The following is an 11,843-nucleotide window of genomic DNA, read 5'->3' as shown; positions in this document are numbered from 1 at the left end:
GACCCGCTCTGGCAATCGGACTGTTTTTGGAGTCCAGGAGGTGAGAGTAAGGAGGAGGGACTTGCAGGAGGTATAAAGATCAGGAAGACTTTGCAAAGAAAGGGAGCAGGCAAGATCAAGGAATAAAAGCCTCAGGTTCTTTCGAGAAGTTAAGCCCAGAGTTAACCCCTTCTGGGCAGAGGGCTGCCTCGGGAGAGGCTGGAGAAGGAAGGGTGTCTGGGAAGCCCCACAGCTCGCCTCGCCTCTGCGGGGCAAGACCCACAGCCCCCTCCCCAGCCCAGCCTCCCCTCTCTCCTTTTACTCTATATCTCCGCAGAGCAGTTTATACTGCCCCAGGGGCAGCCCTGCCCCCACAGAGGCCCTGCCCTTCAGGAGTTTCCAGTCTGAGATTGAGGACAGCCAATCTGAAGCAAGCCCTCCTCCTTCCAGGTATCAAGGAAACTGCCAGTCCTGATGCTTGTTTGCTGTGTGACGCTGCTTCACTGACTTAACCTCTCTGAACAACCACTTCCTTGTTCTGCTGTCATATCTTCCCATTGTGAGGCTCATCTTAGACAATCTGTGGTATGTGGATCATAAAGATTAGTTTTTTAAAGTCCTTCCTGGTTCCTCACCCCCACCCCAAACTGCCGTAGAAGACCGGCAAAGATCTCCCCATTTATACACCATCCATCCATCCTTCCATCCATCCATCCATCCATCCATCCACTCACCAAACAAGCATTTGGCCCCAAATTATATAGTCAGTCCTGTGTTCAGTGCTAAGGATGCAGAAATTAGGATGCTGCTGGTAATAGTGTTCGTTTCACATTCAGTACAAGCTGGTCAGTGTACTATTTCATTTGCTCTGTACAAACACTATGGTTGACGTAACTATTCCACTTGACGGGCGGGACAACTGAGGCCCCAGGACACAGAGCCAGCCAGAATTCTAACACGCTTTCTGAGTGCCCTGTGGGGAAGTCCAAACCCAGTGGCACCAGGTGACAGGAGAGAATGAGGAGCTTGGGACAAGGGCTGCCGGAGAAAGTGACATGTGAGCTAAACCCGGCAAGTCGCGTCTAATGTGGTCACCAGGTGCTGAAGGGACGATCACTAGCAGAGAGAAGAGCATGCTAAGACCTGGAGGGGGGGGGGGTGTGTGTGTGTATAGGTGTTTGTGTAGGAGGGTGCAGGTTGTGGGTCGGAAGGACTTGCTGGTTGTCTGTCTACCTAGAGCCTCAGGCTCTCTGTGCTCTCACCCTTCCCCACCCCAGAGGGCACACAGGAGACGCTCGATCCATATTTCCGTGGTTCTGTTGATGATTGATGTGTGCCTGGATAAGAAGGCAGGGAGAGTATTTCAGGATGGAAACACAGCCCGGGCAAAGATGCAGAACCGTGGTGGAGTTTAGAGAACACAAGCTTCTCTGTGGTTGGAATATGGGTTTGTGGGGGCAGGATGGAGAGCTGATGACCCCACTTGCAAGGTGTAAAACAGCATGGCCTGGGCTGTTCGCCCACGAGATACTCCTGGAGCCAGTGAGGTCTGTGTGAGAGAGACCCTCGGTGCCCTCTGCAGGGACAGCAGAGGGCTTTGGACAGAATCAGGTTGCAGGATTGCTGGGGCCGAGCTGGTGGGAAGGTACAGTAAGACAGGACAGACTGGCCTCCCCTACAGCCCTATTCAGGTTATGGCTTCTCCACTCCCACTCAGCCAACCCGCCACCTGCTTAGGGCAAGGTGAGGAGCAGTCTGGAGGCACAGGGATAGACAAAAGGTTTCAGATACTCAGGACAATACCAGAATTCAGTCTCAACCGGCAGGTGGCCTCTCCTGTGGCCTGGGGCTATGGAGGAGTCACCGAGGGAGCAGACCTGGGACTCCTGCAGAGGGAAGACATTCTGTATGTGTATAATCTACATCCCAATTTACCCTCTCCACAGCTCTCCAGACCAAGCTGTGATTTGGGCTCAGGGCAGTGAAGTCACTCACCCAGGGTCATACAGCTTGTGAGTAACTAAGAGAGAACCCAGATTCATATTCGAGGCCCGTCTGTGCTCTCTGTGATGTGGTGTTTGGAGTGGTGGGGATCTGGAGCCGACGGCCAAGAGAGAATTATTGAGACGTCTTTGGTGGAAAAAGGTGGTTTTATTAAAGCCCGGGGATAGGTCCCGCGGGCAGCAGATTATAAGCAAATTCAATTTTACCTGCCATTTCCTTCTTGCCTTTGTTCCGCACATCACTACAGAGGGGAGGGTGGTGTTGAGGCTATAGGCTTCTGGAGATTAAGCTATTGATAAGATTGCCTTTTTCTTGTCATTTACTAAGCTATTTGTAAACTGATGGAGACTCAGTTCCTGTGATCGCTATCAGTTCAACCATTTGTTTTCTGTCCTTTCCTTTGTTCTGGGGCAGCCAGGACTACCTGAGGAATATCACCCCTGTCCCACCTGGGGTGGGGGTGCTTTGCCCTCAGCCTGCCTTATGCTCCCTCATCATATCCCCCCTGCATAATTTTGACCCTTAAGTCTTTACAGTTGCTGAAGGTGGAAGGTCTCATCTTCCGTAGCTTCTTCCTGCTGGGTAGGGGTGTAGAGTTGTCCCTACCTATGGGTCAATATTGGTCAGTCGGGGAAGGTGTAGAGAAGTTACGAAGGCGGAGGCAGCTGAATCCAATGTGGACAACATGCCTGAACCTCCTGGAGGAGAAAGGATCATCTGTTAATATAAATTGAGGAAAGGAGAATGAAAAAGATAGGTGCAACCATCAATTTTGTTTGAAGAGAAGTTTGGGATCTTCCATAGCTATAAACTTTATTCCTATAAACGAATAAGAAGGCACATTTGTTTGCTCACTGGTTTCCTGTGAAGGAGTAATAAAGAAGGCTTTATTCTAGATATACAAGCCCATGAAGAGAGCCCCTGTACTACTGCAGTGGGAGTACATAATATGACCCGGTAGGGGCCCTTCCACTCTGGGGTTAAATCCCCTTCTGTGTTAGACTTCCAATCTTTTTTTTTTTTTAATTTTTTTTAATGTTTATCTATTTTTGAGAGAGAGAGAGAGAGAGAGAGAGACAGAGCGCAAGCGGGGGAGGGGCAGAGAGAGAGGGAGACACAGAATCCAAAGCAAGCTCCAGGCTCTGAGCCATCAGCACAGAGCCTGATGCGGGGCTCGAACTCACAAACTGTGAGATCATGACCTGAGCCGAAGCCAGACGCTTAACCGACTGAGGCACCCAGGTGCCCCTAGATTTTCAATTTTTTAAATAAACCAGGTCTCCTGGGTTTATATGGGGTGGGTTCCTAGTAACTGGCAGATCAGGTTTAGGGCGGATATGGTTTGTATATTTAGAGATTTATGAATTAACCCAGGCTCAAGTGAATAATTTAATAAAGCAACACAGTCTTTATCTATTGATAGGTCTGCAGTGAGAAAAGACTTATATACAGTTGTTGGGGGATCCATCCCATTTTCCCAGTTGTTTAAATAATCATATGCCCCTGGGGTCCTGTTAGTATCCCCACAGAATAACAAGCAAGGAGATTGTCCATACCCGGGCTATTGTGACAGTTTTTCTGAGGTTTACCTCACGTTGTCTACCTTAGGCAAACAACAAACATTTAAAGACATTCAGAACTGAATTTAATATCCATAAAGGTGTGTTACTGACACACAGTTTGTCTCTCTAGTAACCCTCATTTCCAGAGATAGCCAAATCAAGACGAGTTTGTTTGTGAAACAAATCTAATTTTAACAAACTCGGCCTAATTCTTTTTTTTTTTAATTAATTTTTTTTAATTTTTTTTAACGTTTATTTATTTATTTTTGAGACAGAGAGAGACAGAGCATGAACAGGGGAGGGTCAGAGAGAGGGAGACACAGAATCTGAAACAGGCTCCAGGCTCTGAGCTGTCAGCAGAGAGCCCGATGTGGGGCTTGAACTCAGGGACCGCGAGATCATGACCTGAGCCAAAGGCGGACGCTTAACCGACTGAGCCACCCAAGCGCCCCGTATTTTTTAATGTTTATTTATTTTTGAAACAGAGAGAGACAGAGCATGAATGGGGGAGGGTCAGAGAGAGGGAGACACAGAATCTGAAACAGGCTCCAGGCTCTGAGCTGTCAGCACAGAGCCCAACGCGGGGCTCAAACTCATGAACCGTGAGATCATAACCTGAGCCGAAGTCGGACGCTTAACCGACTGAGCCACCCAGGCGCCCCGACCTAATTCTTTACATAAGCTCAGCAAGAACAGCAATTGGTCGGTCCTATAGATCTTAAAATTTGCTTTGCCGGAACTTTTTATAAGGAATCTCTAGATTGAATAGTACCCTCTCCAGGCCAGGAGCCAAGGCAAGTACTTGCCACTCATGCCTGCAATGCCTGTAGAGTTTGGCAAATTCCTCTTCACGAGGTCCCTAAAGTGTCCTGAGATTCCTGCACCTGCCAGGAAGTGACATTCTTTATTCACCTGGTAAGGCTGCTGGGAACCCTGTAAGGTATCAGCCCACCATTTCCAAGGGCTTAATGGCTCCATGTTTCATAAAGTCAACCTTAGTTCCTTAGAGCTGTCTGGTCATATCTGAGTCTATGAATGTCACTCTCCAATAGGACATTCCAGTCAAAGCCTTGGTGAAGTGACCAGTATTTTCAATGGTGTCCTGTTACAAGGAGAACAGATTCTTCTTGAATTTATGCAAATAAGTGTGATTGCCAAGGGAAAACTCGTTGAGAGGTTGTGAATTTCAGAGGGTTCAGGCAGAGAGAAAAGTTAAACACTTTAGTTTGTTTACAGAGAGATACTTGACCCTCTTATTGTATATCACGGGTATCTTAGTTTCCTTAATCTGGGAAGAGCAAACATTAGAGAACCAGCAGTGTTTTATTTTACTTAAAAAAAAATTTTTTTTAAATGTTTAATTACTTTTGAGAGACAGACAGAGTATGAGCGGAGGAGGGGCAGGGAGAGAGGGGGAGACACAGAATCCGAAGCAGGCTCCAGGCTCTGAGCTGTCAGCACAGAGCCCGCAGGGCTGGAACTCACAAACCGTGGGATCATGACCTGAGCTGAAGCCGGGCACTTAACCGACTGAGCCACCCAGGCGCCCCGACAACCAGCAGTATTTTAAGCAAGAGTCACAAAAATATAAAAGACAAAAAGACTCAAAAAATGAGCATGGTGAAAGATCTGGTGAGAGTTCATGACGATGCAATTGACCAGCAAATGCAGTTATTTCTGTGACACATAACACTTTGATACACAGAATATCAAGTGACGACCTTATTACCAAAACACATTAAAACTTTAGGAATTGCATTTATATATATGTACAGCTAGAGGATTTGCCCAAGCAATACAACCTAAGGTTTACCATTATTTGTTTGACAATGCTTCCGGAGTAACTTAACCTACCAGATAAAAAGGACTCAGAGACTTCATTTACAATTTAAATCTTGGGAAGTTTGTTAAAACCTTAGAAAGTTATAAAGCACATCCTAAACAGGGTTACAGATCATTAAAAATCTTAATTATTTGTTTAACAAAGGTGTCAATAAAAGATTCCAAAGGCAAATATGTAGGGTGATATAACTGTTAGCAAAACTTAGCTCCTTTAACACTGAGGGATTATTAAAATATTTTTTTAACGTTTATTTATTTTTGGGAGACAGACAGAGGGGAGGGCAGAGAGAGAGAGGGAGACACAGAATCTGAAGCAGGCTCAAGGCTCTGAGCTGTCAGCAGAGTCCAACACGGGGCTTGAACCCACAAACCGCGAAATCATGACCTGAGCCAAAGTTGGACGCTTAACCGACTGAGCCACCCAGGCGCCCCAACATTGAGAAGTTATTTTTTTTTTTTTAACGTTTATTTATTTTTGAGACAGAGAGAGACAGAGCATGAATGGGGGAGGGGCAGAGAGAGAGGGAGACACAGAATCTGAAACAGGCTCCAGGCTCTGAGCGGTCAGCACAGAGCCCGACGCGGGGCTCGAACTCACGGACCGCGAGATCATGACCTGAGCCAAAGTCGGCCGCTTAACCGACTGAGCCACCCAGGCGCCCCGAGAAGTTTTAACTTTAAGTGATTAAAGAGTTGATAAAGACAAAGCATAAGCTATGGTTTTCTTGGCTGTCAAAAGAGGAAAAAAAAAAACCTTTGCATATATTTTTTTTTTTATCAAGAGCAGATCAACAATCCAAGAAAACTTTTTTTTAACAGAGAGAAAAACAGAATGTCAATCTTATACCAGTGTAACTTTAAAAATCCACTCATTTTAACCTTAGTCCTTCCTGAGACCACAAATACAATTCCTTTTTAAGATTTTTCCATCACGAACCTTCTACAACTTTCCTTTGCATTTCGATGTTCTCCCAAGCCATTTGTCTCCAAACGACCAATCTCATTTAGGACAAAGTTACTTTCTTTTACCTTCAACAAAAATGTATTTCTGATGGGGAAGCATGGGGCAAGATGAGGGCAAAATACAGGCTGGCACCACCCCCCACTCCCCAAGGTAGAATAAGTGTGATAGTCCTCGGATGCTCCCTGGTACCCAAGAACAAAGGAAAGGGGTTTAAGTGCTTGCCATAGTAATGTTGGAAACTAGGGCAAATGAAAAACTAAATTCCCTTACTGCCCAAAACCCACTGACAAATCCTTGAAACCAGCAGAGTGACCTCCCTCTAGGAGCTCAGCTGCTTCGATGATGACACTTTGCTGGGGGCAAAACAGAACCTTAGCTTAACATTGTCCAACCTGGAGGATCCTGTAAATCTACTTCCTTTATCTCAACTGCCCCAAGATCTGTGCTGGCAATCATGCTCCAAGCTTATGGGCCTGATGTCCATCTGAAGGATCTCATGACTGAGGTTTTATTAACCTAGCAACAGCTAGCCCCTCAGGGTCCTAGAAACCTTGCTTCCAAAATTCCTTAGAGACTTACTCTATCCCTGACCCCCTCCCAACCTGAGGGTATGTGATGAGTTACCTGTCAGGAGCCCAGTGCAGCTCTTCCTGCCCATGGGTCCTGTCCCCGTGCTTTAATAAAAAAAATTTTTTTAATGCTTATTTATTTTTTGAGAGAGAGACAGTGTGAGCCGGGGAGGGGCAGAGAGAGAGAGAGGGAGACACAATTCGAAGCAGGCTCCAGGCTCCTAGCTGTCAGCACACAGCCCAATGCGGGGCTTGAACTCACAAGCTGTGAGATCATGACCTGAGCCGAAGTCAGACGCCCAACTGACTGAGTCACCCAGGCGCCCCTCTGTCCCTGTGCTTTAATAAAATCACCTTTATGCACCAGACATCTTCAAGAATTCTTTCTTGGTCATTGGCTCCGGACCACCCCACCATCGCCCCAAAACTTCATCATTTCCATTCTTTATAACTTTCTTACACATCTCCAACTTTTTTTTACATAGAATGCTTCTCTTCTTTTCATCAGTCTTAACTACATTTAGCAAAATTTTAACTCTTAGAAACCTTAGTCTCTGGTGAAAACTAAGTAGTTACCAATGGTAAACTTTTGATGGCAAATTTATGAATGAATCAAGTACTAAGCATGTTTACCAACAGATCCAAATAGCCTTAGTTTCTCTGCAACAAGAAGTTAAAATCACAAACCTATGTTTAGTAATCAATGCTTTAGCACTCCATTCTATTTCAAAAGGATGTAGATGTCCAGTGAATTAAATCCCATATATCATGCAAGCAAAGCTTTAAAGCTTCAGGTTACCAAAGACTTTGAAAGCTATCTTAACAATTACCCATGAAAACTTTGAGGCAGACAAAATTAACCATTGCTTGAAGTTATCTTTTTTGCTAACAAATGGCAACAGAGATAACATGAGCTTCTTTGACCTTCAGCAAATCTAGAGAAAATATGTTTCATATTTAATGCTGATAACTCTAAAGACATGTCTGTCTTAATTAAGCCAACAAACTTAAATTAGTTCAAACACCGAATATGTCCCACCTGCATCCACTTAAAAGTTAATCAATTATTCCCCATGGTCAGTGTTTACCTGGGACACAGGAAGGGAAATCTGAAGTGGGCGCTCCAAGGAGGTTGCTCTCTGCTCCTTGATATTGAGGGTGGGAAGAGGAGGAGCCAATGGTTCTGAGGCACTGAAGATGCTGTAGGAACCAGTTATGCAGGCTGCACCCAAGGTGGTGCAGAAATAGGAGGAGGGGGAGGGGAAGGTAGAAGAGGCAAGGTGCTAGCAGAAGGCCAAGAAAGAGGATTTCCAGTTCTAAACCTTGTCAGCTCAGACAGGGGAGTTGATGGCATGTTTACTTATTTTTTCTTTCTTTTTTTCCACCAAAGCAGAAATATGAAGTCCATGTCAGGCCAGAGAAGACAGGGAATTTCCCTGAAACAAAGGGAGTTTTGGCAGCTGCTCGGGAATATTCCTTAACGTCCCTGTCCTGAGTTAGACTAACCGCAGTTGGCTCCAGTTGTCATAGCCATTAACCCAGGAAATGAATGAGGGAGAAGCCCTCACATCTATTAGGAGGAACAGAGAGAGAAAGTCAGTGTCCCCATGGTCAGGGATGGCCTGGGTTTCCTCAGCAACCTGAGTTCTATCAGGAGGAGGCCTAGTTAGATAATTATCATCCAATATGTCAGGAGGGAGTTTACTAGCCAAATACATTTGGGCAAACACATTCTGCAAGAAGCCCTTAGGTCCAGGTGCTGATTTAGAGCCCTGAAGACCTGGACTTCAGGTATCTCTGACCATTTGCCCTGTTTTGTGCAGAAGAGATCTGACTGTCAGATCCTACTAATGCCATGCAGTGTTACAGGAGATCAGTTCTTTCCTAAATTTTGCAATCTGAATTGTTTCCAGTGGGTTAAAAGGCATCCCAAGAGAGAGCCCTTGGGGACTGAAGAAGAAGCCCCAGTGTTTCCTAGGGTCCATTACCAAAAATCACCCCCTTTGACTCCTGGGTGGCATTCCGTGCAGGATATGTCAGAGGTTCCTGGTGTCAAAAGTGACCCAAGGCATCCCTTGAACGAAAATCAATATGGATCACCATACTACCTTACCACTGAAGACAGTCCTGCCCCAGGGAAGGTCCTGTCCTGTAAAAGGCCCTCGAGGAAGGGACACCGGCATCCCTCCACTTCCCCATTGCATCCTAGGCTAAATGGGTGCCTGGCATATGAACCGAAATACCGTACCTTGAAAGTTGTGCCATAAAAGTCTGTGCCTTAAAGAACATGCCCTGATGGTCATGCCTTGGCTTACCTAGTCTTTGAAGAGCATTCTGTGGAGGCCATGCTTAGTTTTTTGAAGAACCTGCTGTTTTTAACCCATGGAAAGCACTAGAAAAGTTTTTCAAGGTGAAATTACCCAATTTTGTAATTTAAGTAGTTAGTAGAGGATGATGAGGGAGCATGAGGCAGGCTGAGGAGCAAAGCACAAGCTAGCGCTCACCCCTACACCCCGGGTGGGATCTGTGTGATTCCTCAGACACTCCCAGGTACCCAAGAACAAAGGAAAGGGGTTCAAGTGCTTGCCATGGTAATGTGGGAAACTAAGGCAAATGAAAAACTAAATTCCTTTACTGCCTACAGCCCATTGACAAGTCCTTGAAACCGGCAGGGTGACCTCCCTCCAGGAGCTCAGCTGCCTAGATGATGACACTTTGCTGGAGGCAAAAGAGAACCTTAGCTTAACGTTGTCCAATGTTAAGGATCCTCACTGTAAGGATCCTGTGAGTCTACTTCCTTTATCTTTTTTTTTTTTTAATTTTTTTTTTCAACGTTTATTTATTTTTGGGAAAGAGAGAGACAGAGCATGAACGGGGGAGGGGCAGAGAGAGGGAGACACAGAATCGGAAACAGGCTCCAGGCTCTGAGCCATCAGCCCAGAGCCTGACGCGGGGCTCGAACTCCCGGACCGCGAGATCGTGACCTGGCTGAAGTCGGACGCCCAACCGACTGCGCCACCCAGGCGCCCCTCTACTTCCTTTATCTTAACTGCCCCAAGATTTATGCTGGCAATTATACTCCAAGCTTATGGCCCCTCGATATGCATCTGAAGGGGCTCATGACTGAGGTTTTATTAAACGTTGATAAATGGTGTTTCCCTAGCAACACGTAGCCCCTCAGGGTCCTAGAAACCTTGCTTCCAAAATTCCTTAGAGACTTACTCTATCTCTGACCCCCTCCCAACCTGAGGGTATATAACGAGATACCCATCACAACCCCAGTGCAGCTCCTCCTGCCAATGGGTCCTGACCCCATGCTTTAATAGAATCACCTTTATGCACTAGAGACATCTTCAAGAATTCTTTCTTGGTCAATGGCTCTGGACCCCACGTGATCCCTCATCACCCTAAAACTTCATCAGAGAACATTAACCAAGAAAAGTAAAGATAGAAATCCACCGTGATCTAAGCGACATTGCTTAGAATGTAGTCCTTACGGCCAACTTGATAGGAAATGGTTCTAGTTGAGTTTTAATTCAATTGTGTAATCGTTTTGGCTGGCTCTCAGTGGAGATTCCGCTGCCAGAAGCAGCTAGACAAGAAATGTGAAGGGGAACACATTAGACCAAGGAGGAGGAAACCTTACACGAGTCTTAAGATTGGCAGGCATCCTGGTGACTTAGGTGTCCCGTGCCCAAGACAACTTTTATAAGGGCGGAAATAAAGAGAGGGCATCAAGTTTCTGGGTCTTATTGCTATTCTGGCCAGGGTACTAACTGATGGGACTTTGGAGTGGTGGGGGTTTGGAGCCGATGGCCAAGAAAGAATTCTTGAGATGTCTTAGGTGCAAAAAGATGATTTTATTAAAGCACCGGGATAGGACCCCTGGGCAGAAAGAGCTGACCCGGGACTAGGAGGAGAGACTGGTTATATACTATGGAGTTGGGGGAGGTAAAGTCAAGGGGAAGTTTCCAAAGGGATTTTCATATGCTAAAGAAGACTCACAGACTACTGGATGTCTAGCTATTGCCAAGTTAAGGTTGTTTTTCCCTGTAGCAAAGCATTAACGTTAAGGCAGAAATGTTTTACTCTGCCAGCCTCAAGTTACTTATCTGTCACCTGCAGGTTATAAGGAAATGTAATTTTATCTACCATTTCCTTCTGCTTTTGTTTTCCACATCCCTAACTTCCAGCCAAAAGGCAGGCTTTCTCCTTCAAGTAGAGTAGCGATGGACCAGAGGATTGCAGCCTGAGCGATGGAAAGTGTTCCAATAAGACCATACTCCTTAAAAAGCCCCTGAAATGAAAGTAAAGGAAGAAAAGAGAAAGTACTCACCAAGTTTGCGCCAAAGCTGAGTCCTGATGAAAAGACTCAAAGCCCCACATTGGTTGCCAAATGGTGTGGTTGTTCAGGAGTGGTGGGGGTCTGGAGCTGATGGCCAAGAAAGAATTCTCAAGAGGTCTTTGGTGCAAAGAGGTGGTTTTATTAAAGCGCAGGGACAGGACCCCTGGGCAGAAAGAGCTGCACTGGGGTTATGAAGAGTGACTAGTTATATACTATGGAGTTGGAGGAGATAAAATCAAGAGGAAGTTTCTTAAAGGGATTTCCACATGCTAAGGAAGACTCACAGATTACTGGAGGCCTAGATATTGTCAAGCTAAGGCTGTTTTTCCCTCTAGCAAAACATTAACATTAAGAGTTCCTGGAGAAATGTTATACTCTGTATTTGCCTCAAGTTATTTGTCAATGGGCTGCAGGTTATAAGGAAATTTAATTTTACCTTCCATTTCCTTCTTGCCTTTGTTCCCCACATCACTATGGAGGGGAGGATGATGTTGGGGCTATAGGTTTCTGGAGATTAGGCTATTGATAAGCTTGCTTTTTCCTTGTAATTTACTAAGATATTTGTAAAGTGATAGAGA

At 45.6% G+C, this 11,843-nt stretch overlaps 1 long non-coding RNA gene across 1 annotated transcript; it reads right to left on the bottom strand.

Moving 5' to 3' along the window:
• Window positions 1–2,114: 2,114 nt before the first annotated feature.
• On the bottom strand, window positions 2,115–8,955 carry LOC121017197 (uncharacterized). Its single transcript, XR_005784661.1, has 2 exons — window positions 8,009–8,955; window positions 2,115–2,681 (listed from the first exon to the last, which is right to left on the bottom strand). It is a non-coding gene; the product is annotated as an uncharacterized LOC121017197 (long non-coding RNA).
• Between the last annotated feature and the right edge of the window lie 2,888 nt (window positions 8,956–11,843).

The sequence above is a fragment of the Herpailurus yagouaroundi genome, unplaced genomic scaffold (genome assembly GCF_014898765.1).
Source record: "Herpailurus yagouaroundi ecotype Mexico unplaced genomic scaffold, PumYag 215, whole genome shotgun sequence".
Taxonomy (NCBI): Eukaryota; Metazoa; Chordata; class Mammalia; order Carnivora; family Felidae; genus Herpailurus; species Herpailurus yagouaroundi.
This window is presented reverse-complemented; position numbering and strand designations above follow the sequence as displayed.